Source organism: Giraffa tippelskirchi, chromosome X, assembly GCF_054371585.1.
Source record: "Giraffa tippelskirchi isolate mGirTip1 chromosome X, T2T-mGirTip1v1.2.pri, whole genome shotgun sequence".
Classification (NCBI taxonomy): domain Eukaryota; kingdom Metazoa; phylum Chordata; class Mammalia; order Artiodactyla; family Giraffidae; genus Giraffa; species Giraffa tippelskirchi.
In genome coordinates this window covers 142,459,820-142,484,645 of record NC_137289.1, presented here as the reverse complement: position 1 = coordinate 142,484,645, position 24,826 = coordinate 142,459,820, and the positions used below count along the sequence as shown (strand labels likewise).

Here is a 24,826-nt window from a genome sequence, read left to right as displayed (position 1 = left end):
CATCCTTAGAAAAAGGAGGAAATTTGGACACAGATAGGGCTTCCCTGCTGGCTCAGTGGTAAAGAATCGGCCTGCCAATGCAGGAAATGCTGGTTTGATCCCTGGATCAGGAAGATCCCCTGGAGGAAGGAATAGCAATCCACTCCAGGATTCTTGCCTGGAGAATTCCATGGACAGAGGAGTCTGGTGGGCTACAGTACACGGGGTCACAAAGAGTTGGACGTGACTTAGCGACTGGAGAACAACAATGAGCACACAAGGAGAATATCACGTGAAGATGGAAGTTCTGCTGCCACAAGCCAAGGAGCTGCCAGATGCTGGGAGAGCAGCCAGGAACAGACCTTCCCTAGCACCTCTGGAGAGGGTGTGGCCGGTCAACACCATGATCTGGAATTTCTAGCCTCCAAAACTGTGAGACAATTCATTTCTGTTGTGTAAGGCACTCAGTTCATGGGAGTTTGTTACTGCAGCCTTAGCAAACTAATATACACGCTTTGTGACGCATCTGCATGCAGAAGGAACAGTGTGACACAGAAATGGCTGAAGTTAGAAGCAGGCGAGGAAGTGACATGGGCAGTAAAAACATCTTCTAAAGAGTTCCTAGGAGGTGGATGTGCTGGAGCTGAGAGATAACCCTGTTGCTTCTTGGCTCCCCTTCAAGAAAGCGTGAGAAAACTACAACCTGCAATGGCTAAAACTGTAACCCAGACTGGCAAAAGGTATGTTCTGTGTGTTCATTATACTTAGAGCAGTGATAAACCCTCCTATCATCCTCTCAGTTGATAATATAACTTTTGTTCCTAAGGCAGCTATTGAGATTCCATGTCCTCTTTTATATGAATGAATTACATTTGTTAACACATTCGACAAAGGGACATTTTAATAGTCTGGTTTCTAGAGCAGCCTCCATTCCTTCTAGGGTAAGAATGGCAAAAACAAAAAATGGATGACAACCATGTTACACCTAAAAGTCTTACATTTATATTCATATTTTTTTATTGGGAAAGGTTTAAACATTGTAATGCATCCACTCAAATGTGTCATAGAACTGCCGAGGAAATTGGGAGCATGGATTTTTGCCTAAAATTTGAGTCTCTTTAACTGGGTCAGGACTATCCTGCTAAAACTGCTGTTCTCAGACACTGTCATTTTGTACTTTCCATCCAAAAGCATCAATCTCAAAAGAAATATGTGCACAAATTAGTGAGACGAGTTTTTCATGACACTAAATATGTTTGATCTGAAGAAAAAGCAAGGCTCTCCATGGAAGTCATCATGCCCTACTTTGGTTAGAACCTGACTCTCCCTCCCCACCTGGCTGACCTGTCCTTCCTGAAACGAAGCCATTTTCTGGGATGAATATATACACTGAACCCCGATGGCCAACAGAGATCAAGGGCTGGGTTTCAGTATCAATGCCTCATTTTAAAACAATTAGACCTATGGCCTCATTGTAAAAGGAGTTCTAATTTGTCAAGAGTTTGAAACACAAAAAGTAAGTTGGAAGTAATTTGGACACTTTGTCATAAATAATATTTCCATTTGGAATACTGTAAATTAAAAAAAGGAAATGTGCCATTTAGGATCTATGTTGATGGACAAGGAACTTAAAGTTCAGATTTTTCTTACATGAATTCATTTTTCTTTTCTGGCCATGCGCTGCTCGCCATGTGGGATCTTAGTTCCCCAACCAACCAGGGATGGAACTCATGCCGCTACTAACCCTAACCCCCTACAATGGGAGCATGAAGCGTTAACCAGTGGACCACCAGGAAAGTCTCTCTAACATGAATTCTCATTCCTTCTTTCTTTCAGCTTTATTGAGACATAATTGATATATAACACTGCGTAAGTCTATAGTGTATCATGTGATGATTTAACACATATATATTACAAAATGTTTACTACAATAAGGCGAGTCAACACATCCTTCACCTCACACAATTACCATTTTGTTGTTGTTCTTACAGTGAGAACATTAAAGCTCTCCTTTTGCAACTTTCAAGTATAAAATACAGTATTTTTAACTATAGTTACCATGCAGTAGGTTAGATCCCCAGAACTGATTTATTTTATAAATGAAAGGTTGAACACTTTGACCAACGTCTCTCAATTTCTTCCGCCCCTCAGCCCCTGATAACTTCCATTCCGCACTGTTTCCATGAGTTCCATGTTTGTAGATTCCATATATGTAAGTGAGATTGTACAATATTTGTCCTTCTGTTTCACTTAATTCTCTCTGCATAATGCCCTTAAGATCTGTGTTACCACAAATGGCAAGATTTTCTTTTTTATGACTGATATTCCATTGTATACATATATACTACATTTTGTTTATCCATTCATCTGTCAATGGACACTTAGGTTGTTTTGAAAGTAAGGAATTAAACGCTCTTGTTATTATTTATCATTGCTTATTACTCCCTTCAGATATTACTATTTGCTCAATATATTTAGGTGCTCTGCTATTGGGTTGATATATATTTACAATTGTTACATTCTCTTGCTGAATTGATCCCTTTATCATTATATAATGATCTCATGTCTTATTACACTATTTGACATAAGTCTGTTTCACTTGATGTAAATATAGCGATTCTGTCCGATTTTAGCTTCTATTTTCATGGAATAACTTCTTCCATCCTCTCACTTTCAGCTTATCTGTGTCTTTGAAGATGAGTCTTTTATAAGCAGCATATAGTTTGGTCTTGTTTTTCATCCATTCAGCTGCTCTGCACATTTTAACTGGAGAATTTAATCCACTTAAATTTTGTTATTGATAGGTAGGGACTTACTATTGCCATCTTGTCAATTTATAAGCTTTCATTTTAGCTTGAAGAACTCCTTTCAGCATTAATATAGGGGGGCTGTAGTGCTAAGTCTTTATATTACCTTCATTTCTTTTTTTAAAATTAATTTATTCATACTTGGTTGTGCTGGGTCGTTGCTTTACGCAGGCTACTCTCTAGTTTCAGTACTTGGGCTTCTCATTGCTGTGGCTTCTCTTAGGGTGGAGCACAAGCTCTAGGGCATATGGGCTCATTAGTTGTGCTTTCTGGGCTCTAGAGAACAGGTTCAGTAGTTGCGGCTCACTTCGGTTCAGTTCAGTCGCTCAGTCATGTCTGACTCTTTGTGACCCCATGGACTGCAGCACGCCAGGATTCCCTGTGCTTCACCAACTCCCAGAGCTTACTCAAACTCATGCCCATCGAGTCGGTGATGCAACCACCATGTCATCCTCTGTCGGCCCTTCTCCTTCTGCCTTCAATCTTTCCCAGCATCGGGGTCTTTTCAAATGAATCATTTCTTTGCATCAGGTGGTCAAAGTATTGGAACTTCAGCTTAAGCATCAGTCCTTCCAATGAATATTCAGGACTGATTTCCTTTAGGATGGACTGGTTGGGTCTCCTTGCTGTCCAAGGGACCCTCAAGAATCTTCTCCAACACCACAGTTCAAAAGCATCAATTCTTCTGCACTCAGCTTTCTTTATAGTCCAACTCTCACATCCATAAATGACTACTGGAAAAACCATAGCTTTCACTAGATGGACCTTTGTTGGCAAAGTAATGTCTCTGCTTTTTAATATGCTGTCTAGGTTGGTCATAGCTTTTCTTCCAAGGAGCAATCGTCTTTTAATTTCATGGCTGCAGTCACCATCTGCAGTGATTTTGGAGTCCCCAAAAATAAACTCTCTCACTGTATCCATTGTTTCCCCATCTACTGCCATCAAGTGATGGGATCAGATGCCATGATTTTAGTTTTCTGAATGTTGAGTTTTAAGCCAACTTTTTTACTCTCCTTTTTCACTTTCATTAAGAGGCTCTTTAGTTCTTCTTCACTTTCTGCCATAAGGATGGTGTCATCTGCATATCTGAGGTTATTGATATTTCTCCCAGCAATCTTGATTTCAGCTTGTGCTTCTACCAGCCCAGCATTTCACATGATGTACTCTGCATATAAGTTAAATAAGCAGGATGACAATATACAGCCTTGACATACTCCTTTCCCAATTTGGAACCAGTCTGTTGTTTCATGTCCAGTTCTAACTGTTGCTTCTTGACCTGCACACAGATTTCTCAGGAGGCAGGTCAGGTGGTCTGGCATTCCCATGTCTTCAAGAATGTTCCACAGTTTGTTGTGATCCACACAGTCAAAGGCTTTGACGTAGTCAATAAAGCAGAAGTAGATGTTTTCTTCTGGAACTCTCATGCTTTTTAGATGATCCAGCAGATGTTGGCAATTTGATCTCTGGTTCCTCTGCCTTTTCTAAATCCAGCTTGAATATCTGGAAGTTCACGGTTCACATACTGTTGAAGCCTCGCTTAGAGAATTTTGAGCATTACTTTGCTAGCATGTGACATGAGTGCAATTATGTGGTAGTTTGAACATTCTTTGGCATTGCCTTTCTTTGGGATTGGAATGAAAACTGACCTTTTCCAGTCCTGTGGCCACTGCAGAGTTTTCCAAATTTGCTGGCATATTGAGTGCAGCACTTTCACAGCATCATCTTTCAGGATTTGAAATAGCTCAACTGGAATTCCATCACCTCCACTAGCTTTGTTTGTAGTGATGCTTTCTAAGGCCCACTTGACTTCGCATTCCAGGATGTCTGGCTCTAGATGAGTGATCATACCATTGTGATTACCTGGGTCATGAAGATTTTTTTGTATAGTTCTTTTGTGTATTCTTGCCACCTCTTCTTAATATCTTCTGCTTCTGTTAGGTCCATACCATTTCTGTCCTTTATTGTGCCCATCTTTGCCTGAAACGTTCCCTTGGTATCTCTAATTTTCTTGACGAGATCTCTAGTTTTTCCTATTCTATTGTTTTCCTCTATTTCTTCTCGTTGATCACTGAGGAAGGCTTTCTTCTCTCTCCTTGCTATTCTTTGGAACTCTGCATTCAAATGGGTATAGCTTTCGTTTTCTCCTTTGCCTTTCGCTTCTCTTCTTTTCTCAGCCATTTGTAAGGCCTCCTCAGACAACCATTTTGCTTTTTTGCATTTTTTTTTCCCTTGGGGATGGTCTTGATCCCTGCCTCCTGTACATTGTCATGAATCTCCTGTCCATAGTTCTTCAGGCACTCCACCTATCAGATACAATCCCTTGAATCTATTTGCTACTTCCACTGTATAATTGTAAGGTATTTGATTTAGGTCATAGCTGAATGGTCTAGTAGTTTTCCCTTCTTTCTTCAACTTAAGTCTGAATTTGGCAATAAGGAGTTCATGATCTGAGCCACAGTCAGCTCCTACTCTTGTTTTTGCTGACTGTATAGAGCTTCTCCATCTTTGGGTGCAAGGAATATAATCAATCTGATATCAGTATTGACCATCTGGTGATGTCCACGTGTAGAGACTTCTCTTGTGTTGTTGGAAGAGGGTGTTTGCTATGACCAGTGTGTTCTCTTGGCAAAACTCTGTTAGCCTTTGCCCTGCTTGATTTTGTACTACAAGGCCAAATTTGCCTGTTACTCCAGGTATCTCTTCACTTCCACTTTTGCATTCTAATCCCCTGTGATGAAAAGGACATCTTTTGGGGGTGTTAGTTCTAGAAGGTCTTGTAGGTCTTCATAGAACCATTCAAGTTCAGCTTCTTCAGCATTACTGGTTGGGGCATAGACCTGGATTACTGTGATATTGAATGGTTTGCCTTGGAAATGAACAGAGATCATTCTGTCAATTTTGAGATTGCACCCGAGAGCTGCATTTTGGACTCTCTTATTGACTATGATAGCTACTCCATTTATTCTAAGGGATTCTTGCCCCACAGCAGTAGATACAATGGTCATCTGAGTTAAATTCACCCATTCTAGTCCATTTTAGTTCACTGATTCCTAAAATGTCGATGTTCACCCTTGCCATCTCCTGGTTTGACCACTTCCAATTTTCCTTGATTCATGGACCTAACATTCCAGGTTCCTATGCAATACTGTTCTTTACAGCATCGGACTTTACTTCCATCACCAGTCACATCCACAACTGGGCATTGTTTTTGCTTTGGCTCTGTCTCTTCATTCTTTCTGGAGTTATTTCCCCACTGATCTCGAGTAGCATACTGGGCACCTACCGACCTGGGGAGTTCAACTTTCAGTGTCCTATCTTTTTGCCTTTTCATACTGTTCATGGGGTTCTCAAGGCAAGAATAGTGAAGTGGTTTGCCATTCCCTTCTCCAGTGGACCATGTTTTTTCAGAACTCTCCCCCATGACCCGTCCATCTTGGGTGGCCCTACAGGGCATGGCTCATAGTTTCATTCAGTTGGATAAGGCTGTGGTCCATGCGATCAGTTTGATTAGCTTTCTGTGATTGTGGTCTTCATTCTGTCTGCCTTCTGACAGAAAAGGATATGAGCCTCATGGAAGCTTCCTGATGGGAGAGACTGACTGGGGGGGAAACTGGGTCTTGTTCTCATGGGCAGGGACACGCTCAGTAAATCTTTAATCTAATTTTCTGTTGATGGGTGGGGCCGTGTTCCCTCCCTGTTGTTTGAGCTGGGGCCAAACTATGGTGGAGGTAATGAAGATAATGGCCACCTCCTTCAAAAAGTCCCATGAACACACTGCTGCACTCAGTGCCCCCAACCCTGCAGCAGGTCACTGCTGACCCACACCTCTGCTGGAGACTCCTGGACACTCACAGGCAAGTCTGGGTCCGTCTCTTGTGGGGTCACTGCTCCTTTCTCCTGGGTCCTGGTGTGCACAAGGTTTTGTCTGTACCCTCCAAGAGTCTGTTTCCCCAGTCCTGTGTAAGTTCTGGCGGCTCTATGGAGGGGTTAATGCCGACCTCCTCTAAGAGGGTTTATGCCCCACCCAGGTATGCTGCACCCACAGCCCGTGCCCCTGTGGCAGGCGACTGCTGACCTGTACCTCTGCAGGAGACACTCAAACACTCAAAGGCAGGTCTGGCTCAGTCTTTGTGGGTGTTTCCTGGTATGTACAATGTTTTGTTTGAGCCTCTGATCATCTCTGGTGGTTATGGGGTTTGATTCTAAACATGATTTTGCCACTTCTCCTGTCTTGCCGGGGCTTCTCCTTTGCCCTTGGATGTGGGCTATCTTCTTCTGGTGGGATCCAACATTCTCCTGTCAATGGCTGTTCAGCAGTGAGTTGTAATTTTGGAGTTCTCGCAAGAGAAGATGAGCACACATCCTTCTACTCTGCCATCTTTCTTTATCTTAGTAGTTGTGGTGCACAGACTTAATTGCTCTGTGGTATGTGGGATCTTCCTGGATTAAGGATTGACCCTCTGTCTCCTGCACCGGAAGGGGAATTTTTTTTACCGCTGAGCCACCAAGGAAGCCGTCACCTTCATTTCTTAAAGACAACTGTGCTGGGTAAACTGTCCTTGGCTGGTAGGTTCTTTTTTTTTCACCTTTCAGTCCTTTTAATAGATCATTTCATCCTCTCTTGGTGTGCAAGGTTTCTACTGAATAATCCACTGATAGCCTTATGGGGGTTCACTTACATGAGACAATTTTTCTTCTTCTGCTGTTTAAAATCTCTCATCTTTGTCTTTAGACTGTTTTATTATAGTGTACCTTGGAGAAGATCACTTTGGATTGAAATTTGAGGATGCCTGTTAGCTTCATGAGCTTCCCCCATGGCTTAGCAGGTAAAGAATCTACCTGCAATGCAGGAGACACAGGTTAGACCCCTGGGTCGGGAAGATCCCCTGGAGAAGGAAATGGCAACACACTCCAGTGTTATTGCCTGAAAAACACCATGGACAGAGGAGCCTGGTGGGCTACAGTTCACAGAGTTGCAAAGAGTTGGACATGACTGAGCAAATAAGCATAACATGAGCTTCATGAATTTGAATTTCCAAGTCTCTCCCCAGGTTTGGGAGGTTCTTGGTCATTATTTCTTTAAATAAGCTTTCTACCTCTCTCTCCTTCTCTTATTCTTCCAGGACTCCAATGATGCATATATTATTTCTGTAATGGTGTCTCTAAGGACTATAGGCTTTCTTCACTTCTTTTCATTTTCTTTTTCTTTCTCACCCTTTTCTTTTTTCTGGCCACACTGTGTGGCTTGTGGGATGTCAGTTTCCTGACCAAGGATTGAACTCAGGTCATGGAAATGAAAGCCTGGAATAATAACCACCAGGCAACCAGGAAAACTCCTTCATTCTTTTTTCTTTCTGTTCCTTTGATTAGATAATTTCAAATGATTTGTCTTTAAACTGACTGACTCTTTCTCCTTTTGGTCCTATCTGCTGTTGAATCTCTCACTGAAGTTTGGTTCAGTCATTGATTTTTTTAACTCCAAAGGTTCTTTTATTTTTTTCCATCTTTTCATTGAACTTCTAATTTTGTTCTTGTATTATTTTCTTGACCTCATTAAATTAATCATTTATGTTGCTTTATAGTTCTTTGAACATCTTTAGACTAATTATTCAATTACTTAAAGAATTATTTCATTATTTGTTGGGCAATTCCTGTATCTTCTCCTCTTTGGGGTCAGTTATTAGAGGTTTCCTATATTTCTTTGGTGGAGTCATATTTCCCTGAATCTTTTTGATCTCAGTAGACTTCCACAGGTGTCTACACATTTGAAGAAGCAGTCATCTCTCCCAGACTTTACTGGCTGCCCTTAGTAAAGAAAGACCTCCAATGTGGGTGGGGCATACTGGTGTATGCAATGACCCTGTGCCTTGTGGTAAAAGGTACCAGGTGCAGGCATAAGCAGAGACTCTGTCTCTGGGGGGCTGTGGTGACTTGGTGGTTCTGGGTACTGGGGACCACAGCATCAACCAATACATGGTCCTTGGTGAACAATGTAAAGGGACCACAGAGGTTACAAGGGATGTTGGGGTCCTCAAGGAAACTGTTAAAAATGTGTCTTGTGTGTAATCAAATGAGAGGCATGCTTCTGTTTACACGGAGCCAGGCAATGGTCCAGGTGGAAGAGCCCAGAGTCAGAATCAAGGCAGAAGTGGGGAGGAAGAGGACATGTTGTAATTTTAAAGGCTGTTGTAATCAACAGCTTGTTGACTGACAGATCCTGGGGATTAAGACTGAGGGAGAGGAAAATTAAAGCTAGAGGATAATGTAAAGGTTTTTAGATTGGATGACTGAGTGATGTTGCTGTTAATTAAACTAGAGAACAACAGAGGAGAAAGGATGAAAGGAAAGATAATGAGTTGAGTTACTGTGGTGAAGATGCCTTTATGAGATACCTTTGAGATACGCAGTTACAATCATGGGTTTGGATCTAAGGAGAAAAATGAGGCTATATAGATTTGTAACTCATCTGTGAATACAGAAGGCAAAGAAATTGCCACCATAATAAATGCTTTCAAAATTATTTCATTTAATGTCCATGACAACTCTGAGCTGTACATTATTTTTACTGATGAGGACACTGAAATTCTAAAAGACTAAATCACTTCCCCAAAGCTATGTAGCTAGTTAAGCAGTAGAACCAGGATTCAACTAACTCTTATTAAATATAAAGTTTACATTCTTTCCTCTGTGTCTTGCTGACCCTCTCTAAGTCACGGCAGTGACTGACTCTTTCATGAAAAGCCTATAGAATGAGGAGAGAATAGGTACAGTATTGGGTGTGATGGAAAAATCAAATGCAGCCAGTTTGTAGTTTACATTCCACAAGGAGAATGTAAGAAATGGTGTGATTGAAAGAGAGAGACAGTAGCCACCCTGCTAAAGTGATTCTCACACCTATTAATGGCTGTTACTCTACTTTCTAGGAAAAAATTCATCAGGCTCTTTGAGTGAATGTGACTTTCAGACTTTGAAAAGTAAAGAGAAATCAAGAACACTTAGGTAGCAATAAAAGAAAGAGTGTCTTGGGTCTCCAGCTTCTCAGTTTCAATGTGATCCTTTAAATGCTGTAAAGTGGCCATTAGATTGCCAAATTGGTAGTTGACCACCAACCAGACACATCTCTATTTTAATACCTTTGTAGCTTCCTTTACTATATCTCTGAAGAGGCTGTAACTTCCATCTTAGTTTTTCTTTCAAGAAAATGAAATACAAATTTAGGGGTAGACAATGAAAAAGAGTAACTCTATTTAATCTATTAAATGCTTCAGTATTTTCAAAATTAATACATTCACTCATGCAATCAATGACTCTTCATTAACAAGACACTGCTCTTGCCTTCTAGAATACTACAGTTCAGCTGGGGAAAGAGTTCAGTCTTCAATCACAAGTAGTTTCAATGAGAAGAAGCTACTAGAGAGGGAGCAGTGAAGATGCAGACCTGCCCTTGAGAACAGGGGGGAGACAATGTGATGCACAGCACAGGTGGAAATATTAGCCTATGAAAAGAGGAAATCTCTTTAAGAATAACAGCCAGAGGAGAAGAAAGATTGAGTACAAAAGCAGTTTGATAACAAGAAAATTAAGGGAATTTGTGTCTAGTGGCATCTATTATTTTTCTTGTGAAATTTTCTTCTGAAAATCAAGAGGAAAGGTTCAAATCAGCAGAAAATTTTAGAACAATATTATGTCTTTCATAGGGCTTTTGCCCTGTCCCAAACACAAAGATGCCTACACCCAAACATGAGGTAACAGAATTACTGGAAGTGGGAAATCAATTCTGACTACAAAGAGACAAACACCAAGGAATTGTAATATGGTCCAGGTATGAAGCTCACTGATGGGAGGGTTTGCTTGGAGATAAGGATGAAACTGGAAAATATTGAGAAGCAAAGAAAAGTCAGCACTACAGATCTGTGGCTTTACCTAGACATTTGGCAGGCCCCTTACAATATAAGTAAGTGCTCAAGATCCCCTTGAGTGCCTAAAAAGCATGTATTTCATGATTTTTACTGACAGCAGAGTAAGGTAGTGCTCCTTAAACTTGGCTGCATATTGGAATCACCTAGTGTGGTAGTCATCTATTGCTATATAACAAATTACCACAACACTTAGTAGCCTAAAACAAAGAACATTTACAACCCCATGTAGTTCCTGTGGATCAGGAATATGGGAATAGCTTAGGTGAGGGTTCTGGTTCAGCATCTCTCATGAGACCACAGTCAAGATGTCAGCTCAGGCTGCAGTCATCTGAAGGCTTGACTGAGGCTTCCAAGATGGTTCTCTCACATGGCTACTGGCAGAAGGCTGCAATATACAAGAGTCTCCAGAGAGGAGCCAATAGGATATAATGTATATATAAAATGGAGGATTATCTTGCACAGTTACAGAGGCTGAGAAGTCTCAAGATCTGCAGTCGGAAAGCCAGAGATCCACAAGAGTCAATGTTGTAGTTCCAGTTCAAGTACAAAAGCCCAAGACCCAGGAAAACTGATGGTGTCAGTTACAGTCCCAAAGCCAGCACGCTTGAGACCCCAAAAGAACAACTGTTTCAGTTTGATTCTGAAGGCAGGAAGACTTATGTCCCAGCTCAAGGACTTAGGCAAGAGGAGTTCCTTCTTAGTCTTTTTATTCTAGTCAGGTCTTTAGTTGATTGCATAAAGCCCATCCACATTAGGGAAGGCAATCTCCTTTCCTCAGTCTATCTATTCAAATGTTAATCTCATCCTGAAACATGCTCACAGACACACCCGGAATAACTTTTGTCCAAATGTCTGAGCACCTGGTGTCCCAGTCAAGCTGACACATGAAATTAACCATCACAAAGGCCCCAGTTCCTTGCTGGCTATTGATAGGAGGTCTCATAACATGAGACTCTCTACGGCTGCTTAGGTGTCCTCATGGCCATGGTAGCTGGTTTTTCCAAAAGTATGTGATTCAAAAAAGAAAAAGAAAAAGCCAGGAGGAAGCTTCACAGTGTTTTATGACACAGTATTATTGGAAGTCACATACAGTCACTGCGGCCAAATATTCTTGGTAGAAGCAAGTCACTAAGTCCAGCTTACTCTCAATGAGCTGAAGGAATTAAGTTTTACCTCTTGAAGAAAGGAGGGGTGACTACCTACCACCCCTAGCCCTTCTGATTTAATCAGCTTGGGATTTTTTTTTAAGCTGTCCAGGTAATTCTAATGGGCAGCCAAGTGTTCCCTCTAGCATATGCATCCACTCTTCTGTCTCTTAATAGTAAGCCTTCAGCAAGCAAGCACACAGCCCTGTGATTTGCACTTCGCCAGCCCTAATGTTGCATCATACCATGCCAGTGGGTGTGAAAACTTCCTCTGATAAAGAACTCAATTTCATTAAATTTTTTTGAAACAATCAAAATACTTTCTTAATGAGAAAAACCAAGCAGTATATTTTACATAGAGCCCTGATACTCAAGAGAAGAGCATTTAATACCTAGAATTTTAAAAATCATATGTATCACAAAGGAAGGCTATATAAAGTAAAACAAATATAAGAGACTTCTGGTTAAGTATGAAGCCTCAAACTCATTGTTGTTATTCAGTCACTAAGTCATGTCCAACTCTTTGTGACCCCGTGGACTGTAGCACACTAAAGCTTCCCTGTCCTTCGCTATCTCCCGGAGTTTGCTCAAACTCATGTCCACTGAGTCAGTGATGCTATCCAACCATCTCATCCTTTGTCGCCCCCTTCTCCTCCTGCCCTCAATCTTTCCCAGCATCAGGGTCTTTTCCAATGAGTTGGCTCTTCACAGCAGGTGGCCAAAATATCGGAGCTTCAGCTTCAGCATCAGTCCTTCCAATGAACATTCAGGATTGATTTCCTTTAGGATTGACTGGTTTGATCTTGCAGTCCAAGGGACTCAAGAGTCTTCTCTAGCATCACAGTTCAAAAGCATCCGTTCTTCAGTGCTCAGCCTTCTGTGCAACTTTCACATCTGTACATGACTACTGGAAAAACCATACCTTTAACTATACAGACCTTTGTCGGTAAAGTGATGTCTCTGCTTTTTAATTAACTGTCTAGGTTTGTCATAGCTTTCCCTCCAAGGAGCAAGTGTCTTTTAATTTTGTGGCTGAAGTCACTGTCTGCAGTGATTCTGGAGCCCAAGAAAATAAAACCTGTCACTGGTTCCACTATTTTTCCCGTCCATTTGCCATTAAGTGACAGCAAATGTGCCATGAAGTGCCATGAAGTGATGACACCCCATAGATGCCATGATCTTTGTTTTTTTAATATTGAGTTTTAAGCCAGTTTTTTCACTCTCCTCTTTCATCCTCATCAAGAGGCTCTTTAGTTCCTCTTTGCTTTCTCCCATAAACATATTAGCAAATGATACTTCAAGTTTATAAAGGATCAGATACTTAGTGATAATTCATAACAGAATATGACCAAGTCTGACTTTGGGGGTGTGATGGCTAGTTTTATTTATCAACTTGGCTAGGCTATAGTTATTTAATCAAACACTAATTCAGATGTTTCTGTGAAGGTATTTGTAGGTGTGACTAACATCTGTAATCACTTGACTTTAAGATTACCCTTCATAATCTGATTAAGTCTCATCTAATGGATTGAAGGTCTTAAGAGCAAAAACTGAGGCTTCTTGAAGAAGAAATTCTGCCTCAGGACTGTAACATCAACTGCTGCCTGTGTTTCCATCCTGCGAAACTAGATAGATATACATATATAGATGGGGATATTTGATATTTAGATACAGATTAACATATCTGTGGGCTTCCCAGGTGGTGCAGTGGTAAAGAATCCACCTGCCAATGCAGGAGATGCAAGATACTTGGGTTCAATCCCTGGGTCAGGAAGCTCCCCTGGAGGAGCAAATGGCAGCTCTCTCCAGTATCTTGCCTGGGAAATCCCACACCTGGTGGGCTGCAGTCCATGGGGTCACAAAGAGTTGGACGTGACGGAGCACACAAACAAACACGTAACATATCTGTATACATCTTACTAGTTCTGTTTCTCTGGAGATCCCTGACAGATATAAATTTTGGTATGTGGAAGTGGGGTGTTCCTGTAACAAATACCTGAAAATGTGGAAACTGTTTGAAATTGGGGAATTTTGAGGAGCTGAACAGAAGAAGCCTAGAATGCCTTGAAGAGATGGTTGGTAGGAATCTGGACATTAAAGGTGATTCTGGTAAAGGCTCAGACGGATGTGAGGAACACAGTAGAGAAAGCTTCTATTATCTCTGAGAATACACAGTGTCATCATGAACAGAATGATAATAGAAATACGAACATTAAAGGTGCCTCTAGTGTGGTCACAGATGGAAATGAGGAAAATGTTATTGGACAGTGGAGGAAAGACAATCTTTGTTAAAAAGAGTCAAAGAACTTGGTTGAATTGTGTCCTAGAGTTTTATAGAAAGTAAAATTCGTAAGTGATCAACTTGGATATTTGGCTGAGGAGATATCTAAGCCAAGTGTGGAAGGTGCTCTCCTTGCTGCTTATGATAAAATGCTAGAGGAAAGGGACAAATTGAGAAAGAACTGATCAGCAAAAAGTGACCAGCACTTGATTTGGAAATTTTTCAGCCAATTCAGAGAGCAGCAGAAAATGAGAAAGTGTGTAAGAACATCAAGAGTGTGGTCAGACAACAGTTTGTTAAAGGGACTGGACATACGATTTATGGATCCAATCAACCATCTCAGCAAAAGCCAGGAATAGAGAGGTTGTGATCCAAGAAAGGTCTGTGCAGGATTCTCGTCTAATGGCTCAAACGCCTGTGCATTTCATCTGAAGACTGACAAATTTTTGAGAATTTTATACCAGCAAAAACACTGTCACCCTGTGCTGAGAGGGACAGAGAGACGAATACCTTGGGGAGACAGCGATACACAGGGAAATACCATGTGAAGACAGAGGCAGATATTGGAACAATGCATTTACAAGCCAAGGAAAGTCAAGGACTGCGCAAACCACCAGAAGTCAGGAAGAGGCAAGGAAGGACCCTCCCCTAGGGCCTGGCTGACACCTTGATTTCAGGCTTCTCGCCTCCACAATGCGAGAGAGAGAGAGAGAGAGAGAGAGAGAGAGAGAGAGAGAGAGAACACATTTCTATTGTTTTCAGCCACCTGGTTGGTAGTACTCGGTTACAACAGCTGAATACAGGAATACAGGAAGCATGGAAAATAGATACTAGCTAAAATTTCCTCTTCCACTGAACTTATATACATTCTGTACCTGCTTGGCAGAACAACAGATACATGTTTTAATCAATAAATAATTAGATTAAATTAACTAATGATAAACTAAGTTCATTTATGACTTGGCTTGAAAGTTCTACTACTTGTCATTTTGCCCTGTTTGCCTCTGCCTTGATCTTTCATTTCCTTTTCCCCTTTCACGTTGTTGTGAAAATACCAAACAAGATTTTTGCAGGTGAAATCCAATGGAATAAACAACAGTGTTCTCTTGACAAACATCACTGCTCATTAGTAAGGGATTTAAATTCTGCCTAGGCTTTGTTTACAAACTCAGACACTAATTGTCAGTCAGCCTGGTCTGCACAGTGAGCCACAGCAGTGGAAATTACCAAAACAGAGGCACAACACTGATGAGACCGAGCCCCGCCCGGTGTGGCTGCTGGAAGTGGTTTCAACTGCTGGAGCCATAGAGGAGGCTTCCAGATCCCTGTGACCCAAGAGTCAGTCTTCGGCCATTCCAGTGACTGAGCTCAGGAGCTGTTAATCAGGCAATTGTATTCTGCTCTTGGGAGAGCTAGAATTGAGCTGCACTGCACATTTCTTTCAGTTCTCTAAAATTGCAAGGAATTCTCATCCTCAGTTTGATACTGATGCCACCAACCATGCGTGGCTCCCTCCCACAAACAGCTGTTTGTCAGCAGGGCCTCTGGGAATGTGGCTGTCTTCATCTACATACAAGCAGGTACCTGAGTCAGAGAGAGGCTGCACTGGCAACAGGATTCCTCAGAATAGGGATCCCAACCCACTGGAGAATTGAAACCTCACTTGCTAGGTCGTAACCAGAATGTTTAAAAAACAGAATAGACCAGGCTAGACTAATTAGAACTGAAACATCAGAATGCCTGCCGTATAGGAAAGGTAACCATGTCTCTTTCACTTCTTTTTTCCAGCGTATGTTTGTATATGCGTTTATGTGTATTAGATCATAACAAAACTGCATATCCTTCTGGTGGTGGGGGGGATCATGTTTTTAAACGTTTGAAAAACAGAGCTCAAAGCATAATCATGATTCCCAAATTCCCTTTCATCTAAAAGACCACTAGCCCCATGCACAGTTAACACAGCCACCCCATCTCCACTTCTTTTTATTAACACTATGTCCCCAGGCCACTGGTGCCTGCTAGGGAAAATAAGCTGCAAAGACTCCAGTCCCTAGGAAACATAAAGAAAAAAGCATGATGGACAATAAGAAGAGCTTTGTGGCTTATTCTCCTTTCAGAGCTCGGTAATTTCCTTGAAACCTTTGGACTGTGGCCACATGACCTGTCTTAGTCTCTTCTTGTGGCTATTCAGGCATGAGGGTCAAAGAGAAATGGATCATGGCTCCTCCCAAAGGTGTTCCCAGACTGACAGCAAAGCAGGACATTTCAGATAGTACCACTGTAAGGTAATGTGAGTGCTTTTGAGAAAAACAAGGTAGCTGCTATCAAGGATAGAATGTTCTTAAAAGATAACTAGGAGTTTCCCCATCAGAGAGGAGGAGGAATGACCCTCCAGGCTGAGAATGGAAAATGCAGGGTACATGAAAGGAATGGTGAGGCCATGGGGCCTGGCATGTCATAGGATGGCATGGCATCATATGATGTGGCTGAAACGTTGGGTCACATGGCAGAATGTCAGACCATGGGGTAAGGAGTGAAGGCAGAGACCAGGTCATAGAGGAAAAGCCTTGGCAGTTACACTAGAGTTCAGACATTACTCGGTAGTCACTGGAAACCATCGAGGGGTCTTAAGTTGTAATAAAACAATCAGATTTGCAACATAGAAGGGTCATTTTGTAAGGACCACAAGGCTGATTGCTGAGATCAGGGATGGTAAGCTTTTGGAAGCAGGTAATAGAACACTATTACCTTAGATCAGGTAAGACATGGTCGGGACTTTAATTACACTGGTGCGGGAAAGCAGAGGAGAAAATAACAGATTAAAGAGATAGAATCAAGAGAATCTGGAGGACTTCCCTGGTGGTTCAGTGGTTAGGAATCTGCCTGTCAATGCAGGGGATCCCTGGTCTGGGAAGATCCCATATGCCATGGGGCAAGTAAGCAAAGAGTTGACTCATTGGAAAAGACCCTAATGCTGGGAGGGATTGGGGGCAGGAGGAGAAGGGGATGACAGAGGATGAGATGGCTGGATGGCATCACCGACTCTATGGACATGGGTTTGGGTAGACTTCGGGAGTTCGTGATGGACAGGGAGGCCTGGCATGCTGCGATTCATGGGGTCACAAAGAGTCGGACACAACTGAGCGACTGAACTGAACTGAACTGATGTCCATGGGTGGTGGTACTATTTATTAGGACAGGAATTATGGGAGGAGAAGCAACACTGGACAGAGATGACAAATTCTGTTTGGGCTAAAATCAATTCATGTGAGTACAGGACAACCAAATGAATAAGGATATTAGATAAGAGAATTTGGTACCCTCTTTTGCTTTCTAAGCTGAAATGCAATCAAACAACTCAAGAAATCTATAGGCCTTAAATCAATGAATGTTTTCCTTTAAAGTCACCAGGCAGTGGTTCCTACTATAGTCCTTGAAAATATATTTCAGAAGAAGAAAAGATTTGGCGTGCACTGAGTAAAAGAAATTCTGGAAAAATTAGGGCACCAGTGCTGTTATCTTCAGATTGAGGTCCTGCTAAGACTTGAATAAATTCTCTTCTTTCCAGAATATGAAAACCAAGCTTCATTTTGAGAGCCAAGGCATTTGCACTGGTGGAAAAGAGTCAGTCACGAATTTGTCTCTGACTCCAAGAAAGCTACTGTTTTGTACACACCAAAAGGACTGGGTTATGACTCATTCAGCCTTGAGCTCTCCCAAAGGGAGTGATATTTATTCCTAGGGACAAGATGTGCAGATCACTCAGCAATTTCGAGATCTGTCTGTTGATTAGCCATGGGCATGTACGGAGCTGAGGCAAAACAGACATGCCACTTGGACTTCAGCAATAATCCTGGTCCTGGCAAATGTTATTGCAGAACAAGACTCCAGTTTAATTTGTTGTCTTAAAAGTGAAGTCGCTCAGCCGTGTCCGACTCTTTGCGACCCCATGGACTGTAGCCTACCAGGATCCTCAGTCCATGGAATTTTCCAGGCAAGAGTACTGGAGTGGGTTGCCATTTCCTTCTCCAGAGGATCTTCCCGACCCAGGGATTGAACCCGGGTCTCCCACGTTGCAGGCAGACGCTTTACCATCTGAGACCTCAGGAATTCCTTCACCACTCAATATTTTAAAATGATCACCATATGTTTCCTCATCAATGAAGAAATTACATTTTCAAATGCCTTTCCAAATTAAAATACCCAGTAATAACTTTGGCTGTGTGTAGGTAGGGTGGAGGGTGGGGTTGGGGGCAGAAGAGTGTTGGAGAGGAGAAGAAACTCATGCAGAGTTGTTTTTAAGGGGGGGGAGCTGAAGGGGAGGAAGGCACAGGGAATATCATGTAGATATTAGTGAAGTTAAAATCAGAAAAAGTGTCAGAAGTAAAAAAATTTGTATGTTTCTGACTTTAAACACCATGCTTGCTTTTCATCCTTGGCACAGACATAACAGATATAGTTCTGCTGACTTGTGTTAGATTTCATCCTCTTTTCCAAATTCATTACCTCAATCCCTCTGCAGATTGTTAAACAACTACCTGCCTCTGCCAATTGTGAGGGGTGCCTTGAAGAAAGGTGAGCAAACTCAAAAGGTGAGGGCGTGCTTCTTGGCTCCACACAGTTTAGCAGAGGAAAGAAATCAAGACATCAAAGGCTGCAGTTTGGCAAAAGGAATCCCACTTCGGTTTTGCTAACCTACAGCTCCAGTCTTGATACCACCCAAGCTCCAGTGCTGACTTTATAGTGGCTTTTCTATGTCATGTTGTCCACTCAGATTCCATAGGCTCAGATGGTATTTATTGTCACCTCCTTCTCACCGTAGTAGCCACCACTTCTGGCTTTTATCTCTGAACCCATCCTTCCTGAATTCTCCTGATCCCCCAAAAAGTAGAATGTGTGAATCTCACTCCTAGGCTACATGATTCACCCTTAAGCACCAGTGATTTAACCCTTAAGCATTACCCGTCACCTCCTGATATATATTTGTGTTGTAGAGCAATGTCATGCTTGGTGGTGGTGGTGGTGGTGGTGGTGGTTTGGTTGCTAAGCCGTGTCTGACTCTACAACCTCATGGACTGTCACCCGCCAGGCTCCTCTGTCCATGGGATTTCCCAGGCATGAATACTTGAGTGGGTTGCCATTCCCTTCTCCGGGAGATCTTCCCAGCCCAGGAATTGAACCTGGGTCTCCTGCATTGCAGGCAGATTCTTTACTGTCTGAGCCCCCAGGGAAGCCCCGTCATGCTCCTTAAGAACATTCAAAACCAAGCATGCTAACTGCATGGGCACTGGTATCTGAGGGTCTACAGCTGCTGATTCAACATCTTTGAGAGGGTGTACTGGTACCTCAAAAGCACCATGGGCATAACTAAATCCATGGTTTCCCCAACCCCTGCCCTCTGCAGAGTGCTCCTCCTCCTCTGAGGCGAGGGCACCAGCACCCGTCCTCTGCTCAAGCCAGGTTCATCCTCTCACTGATTCATAATCCACCTACACAGTTGCAGAGCCCCTTCAATCCCACTGCACAATAGCTCTCAAATCCACTTCATACCACTACCCTTGTCCTGCAATAGCCCTCTCATTTTATAGTTCCTTCTTTTTTAAAAATTTTTTTATACTTATTTATTTGGCTATACTGGGTCTTAGTTGTAACACTCAGTGTCTTTGATCTTTGTTGCAGCATGCAGAATCTTTATTGAGCATGCAAACTCTTAGCTGTGGAACATGGGACCTAGTTCTCTGGCCAGGAATCGAACCCAGGCCCCCTGCATTGGGAGCACAGAGTCTTAGTCACTGGACCACCAGGGAAGTCACTATAGCTCCTTCTGTGATCAAAGTCTTATAACTGTTCTCTCTGACTCGACACCGTGGCCCTCTGACCCAAGCCAGAGAAATCTTTCTAGAATGTAGTTTTGAGCATGGCATTCTGCTCCTTTACTTCTTTCAAAAGCTTTCTTCTGCCCACATGATACTTCCCAAGAGCCTCCACTGCACAGGCCATTCTGACCACTCTGACCCCATCGGCTACAGATCAACAAGCCTCTTGTGCTCTCACATGCTACTTTTTTTGCCACGAAGTTCTCTACTCCTTCTCCCGCTCCTCAAAAGCCTGGAGGCCTCATATAGCTTTCTTCTTGTTCTAGAAATTCGGAACTTCCATTTCTAACAATGTGCTAGATAAAAGAAAACACTAATCTGAAAGCCTGTGGTTCCAAAGGGTGTATACCCAGAGTAGATGGCCTCTATTTGGCAGAATCTCTGGCTGAAGTTTATCAAATAAAGAAGCAGGAGAATTCCCTGGTCATGCAGTGGTTAAGACTCATGCTTTCGAATTCATGAATTATCATCATATAATTAATAATGAGTATTATCATGATTATTATCAACATATCATTGTTATTAGCAGGATTCACCGAACTCTTCTGTATTCTATTCTTCAAGATGAACAGAGGATAAAAGTAAAACACAATTTTGTAAAAGCAATTTTATGAAAGTTAAAACAATGTGGCATAAAAATGTAGCTTTCAGCAGTCAAGGTATGAATTTCAAAACATCTAAAGGAATCAATAAACTGCATGGTTTTGGACAATCCTTCTTAAATAAGGATTTGATAATTACGATGAAGCTACAAGTTGGGGTTATATTTCCTGAAATCAGTTGGAAAATAGCTATTCTATGCACCTGTGAAGGATACAGCTATATGCTTTGGTTCAACTAAGCTGGGTTAGGAATTAGAACAAGGAGTCGAAAAATCAGGTATTCCTAAAAATGAGTTTTGATACTTGCAGAGACAGGCCAAGAAATAAATCCCCAGCCAGAGCTAAGATTTTGCTCAGAAAGAGATTAGGTGCCATGTTAACATAAAGACATTTATAAGATGCTGGCGCCAAATGTATAGATCAATATCCCTAAAAGACTTTCACTTAGACAAAATTTAAAGCAGGACACCCAAATATTTATCTGATCCACATGATATCTTAGTAAGACTCCCACAAAGTAACATAACCTTTCAATATATTCTAATTACAAAATGTACACTTAAATAAGCAAGTAATTAGCTTGCTAGATAGGGATGCTTTCCATAAGGAATTTAATATGGAGAGATGTTTACATATTTGATAATATTAGTTTGACAAACAATGCTCTGTAGCAATTCTTCCTGAAACTATTATATAACAGAATCAGTTGTCAATTCAAGTCAGTCCTGGTTGTTGATAATAAAACCATATACTGAGCATTGAAAAAAAAAAAAATAAGACTCATGCTTTCACTCCTGAGAACAGGGGTTCAATCGCTGGTTGGGGAACTAAGATCCCACAAGCTGTGTGGCCAAAAAGAAACAGAATAAAAAATAAAATGAAGAAGCTGGACTAGGGTTGAGTTAAAGATTAGGAAAGTCAAAGTGCAGGACATACTAGAGGGGGGATTCTGGGTTTCACAGGAGTGAGGTGAGGAGAGCTTGAGAGAGAGATGGAGGGAGCCCTGAGAAAGGAGTAGGGTAGAGACTGTGTTAGGAGAGTGTGAAAATGAAGGAGAGCCCAGTATCACAGTGACATGCTATGTCTGAAAAAAAAGACACCCACTGAGCAATTCCCGGTAATGAGGATGGCCACAGCATGCTTCAGAAGCGGCGTGCCCATGATGCAATGTTGTATGGCTCATCTTGACCTGAGTTGCAGCCCCTCCGGTGCCCCAACACCTTCCATCAGAGTCTGCTGATGCGTGTGTGCACATAGACAGTGCTGCCCTGTCTGGCCAGGGGTGACAGGGGAACAGGCCACAGTGTGGACCGACCACAAGAAAGTCAGGTGTACAGAAGAGCCTGGATATCTTTAGTCAGCATGTTAGATTTTCTCCCACTCAAGGGGCTGCACCTCAGGGCAGTTTACTTGACATCCAAGGAAAAGGAGAAGAAACTCCTACAGGCAGCTGACCCTTATGTTACAGTTATAGCTCATAGTAAAGTTTAAGGATTGCTGTGAAGTAAATAAATGCTTTTGAGCAGGTAAATAAATGCAATAATAAATATGTGAGATATAAGTTAAAATGGATAAACTTATAGAAAGGGGGTGGTAAAAAGCATGCCGGATCATAGATATAAAATAACGTTACAAGGGGACTGACGATAACTTAAAAAGATTGGTCTTTGGTTTCTGAAGACTTACCTTACCAAAAAAGGTAAACCGTTTCCAACAGGTGAGAGAAATAATGACATGGTTTTGATTCAAATTAGGGAGAAAGAGAGAAAGAAATGTGTGGAACAGAAGACGAGAGGTTGATTACCATGGTCCTAGAATTTTCACAATCTCTAATCTAGAAACTCAGGTAAACGAAATAAGGTTTACATTCTAGCTTACATAACAGAATTTATATAATGAGTAGGTAAAAGCCATCAAGCTTGAGATGTCACAATTCAGGACATATTTTAATGTCAACAAAAATAATTTCAGACATAAAAATGTATTTTTCAAAGTCTAAAAAATATACTCTTTCACACGCAGTCCCAGAAACTATGTGTGAGAACATTTGGTGCTTACTGCCGACTCACTGGAGTTTTATAAAGACTAACATCTTTCTAGGACCTCACTGCTAATCGGAATTTGAGAAAGCAGTATGAATGAATCCATATGTAAAATATCAATACATCCTGAAACCCTAGGCAAAAGCAACACCCCAGAAATTTGGCAGGGCTGGGGGGGTGGGGTTCAAGAATCCCAGAGTACTTGCTAATTAACTTGGATGTATTAGTCAGGATAAGTTAGAATACACTACAATAATAATTTCAAAATTCTCAGTAATATAGCACAATAAAAGATTGGTTCTTACTAATGCAAAATCTAGCAGACCTGGAGACTGGGCGGGATTGCTGTTCTCCATTGGTGCAGTTTTCCACATCGCTTGATATTATGGTTTCTCCATACCAATATACACTCCCATGGTTGCTGCGGTCTAGGATGAGAGCATGGAAATCATGAACAGGCTTCCACCCATAATTCCCATTTCAGTCCCATGACTACACCTAACTGCAAGAGGCATGTGCTGAACACATCCCCCACCACTTACCACAGCCCCCAAAGAGATGAGAAATCTTGGTGGCAAATATTAGTATTGTTTGCTACAGAAATGTAGCAGATCTTTAGATTTTACTCGTATTTCTATAGAAAAGATAAAATAAAAATGTGTCCAGGTATTTTCAAGCATCAGAAGCTCTTTCCCACCTTCCTCCTATTTGTTCCTTGCTTCAGTATGGTGTGACCAAGAAAAATAAAAGAAATAAAAACAGACTTCAAACAATTATTCATTTTAATCCAATCCACAATACTAGAGAAGGATTAAGCTTTCTTTTTATCTATTGTAAGGTTTCTCACCCTTGGCATTATTAACCTTTAGAGCTGGACCATCCTTGGAAGCTGTCCTGTGTTGCAGAACATTTAGCAGCATCCCTGGTCTCAATCCACTGGATACCAATAGCATTTCTCCCACTTCAGTTTGGAGAACCAAAAATGTCTCTAGACACTGTTAAATGTCCCTGGCAGGTAAAATTACTATTGATCGAGAACTGCTTTTCTATTTGTTTCTCTGGACCTCTAGAAGTGTTCAGATCATTTAACATATAATGGGACTCAGTACTAAGGAAGGGGAGAAACAGACCAAAGATAATACACTTTCTCCCATATCTACCATGGAGACTTTAGACAAATCTCAGAACCTCTCTTTGTCTAATCTATAAAGTGGGGAGAACAGTGTTACCTGGTTCACAAGGTTTTTTTATAGGAATTAAATGAGACACTAAATAACCCATGCTTTTCTCTGTGTCTTGGGAAACTACTTTTGTATATACCCAATTCCAGCACACACATGGAACCTATCTCTGGACTTTCTGTTCTGTTCTGTCTCTTTGCACACTTCCGTGAGAGTTCCTCACTGTGTTGATTAACCATCATTATCCTTAGGTCCTCTATTATCTATAGGTGACCTGTCTGGGAAACTTGGCCATCAGGACAGGAGATGGAAACTAACAAGTGAAGAAAAGGCCTACAAACCCTCTGCACTGAAGTTCAGACACTTTTCTCACTGTGCAGATGGTTCACAAATGATTTCTTCTTCAGCCCCTGCACCATCTTGTGCCTTGCACACAGGTACAGGGACCCAATAAATGGTTGTTGAGGGACTAAATTCCCAATTTCAGACAGAAGTCAAACAAGCTCCTCATGATTGGGTTTCCCAACATCACCTTAGGTTAGGAATCCCAAATTACATGGGATGAGGACAGGGAAGGTATTAATACAGGCAAGACCAGCGTTAGCAATAAGTGACAGGTGACAGTCTGACAGTAGAAGAGGACATTAAAGGGCAGACATTAATTAACAAATACAAACCACTGCTCTGGAGAGTAAGCAGTCATACACATCACAATAACCCCTTAGCTGCATTACACTGTCAGTGTATAATAATTGACATCCCTAATAATGACTCTGACATTTTAAAAAATGCTAATTTCTTCTCAGCATGTTCTATTTTAAAAATTCAGAGTAGTATGCAAGGCATTTGAGAAAGATTTCCATCACAGACTTATAAAACATGCGATTTGCAATGTATCTTAGAGTTTATCTGTTTTCTATATGAAGAAAGTTCTAGAAAGGTGAAGTACATTTGTCCAAGGTCAGGTGCCCAGAGAGGCAGGAATAGAACTAAA

The 24,826-nt window shown here is 41.6% G+C and overlaps 1 protein-coding gene across 1 annotated transcript in view; it reads right to left on the bottom strand.

The window, feature by feature from the left end:
* LOC145536274 (uncharacterized) overlaps positions 1-24,826 on the bottom strand; it is a 401,900-nt gene that overhangs the window by 368,371 nt on the left and 8,703 nt on the right. The window contains exon 3 of the mRNA XM_081565321.1: positions 22,977-23,079. The gene's annotated coding sequence lies outside the window, so the exon portion shown is untranslated. The remainder of the gene's footprint in view (positions 1-22,976; positions 23,080-24,826) is intronic.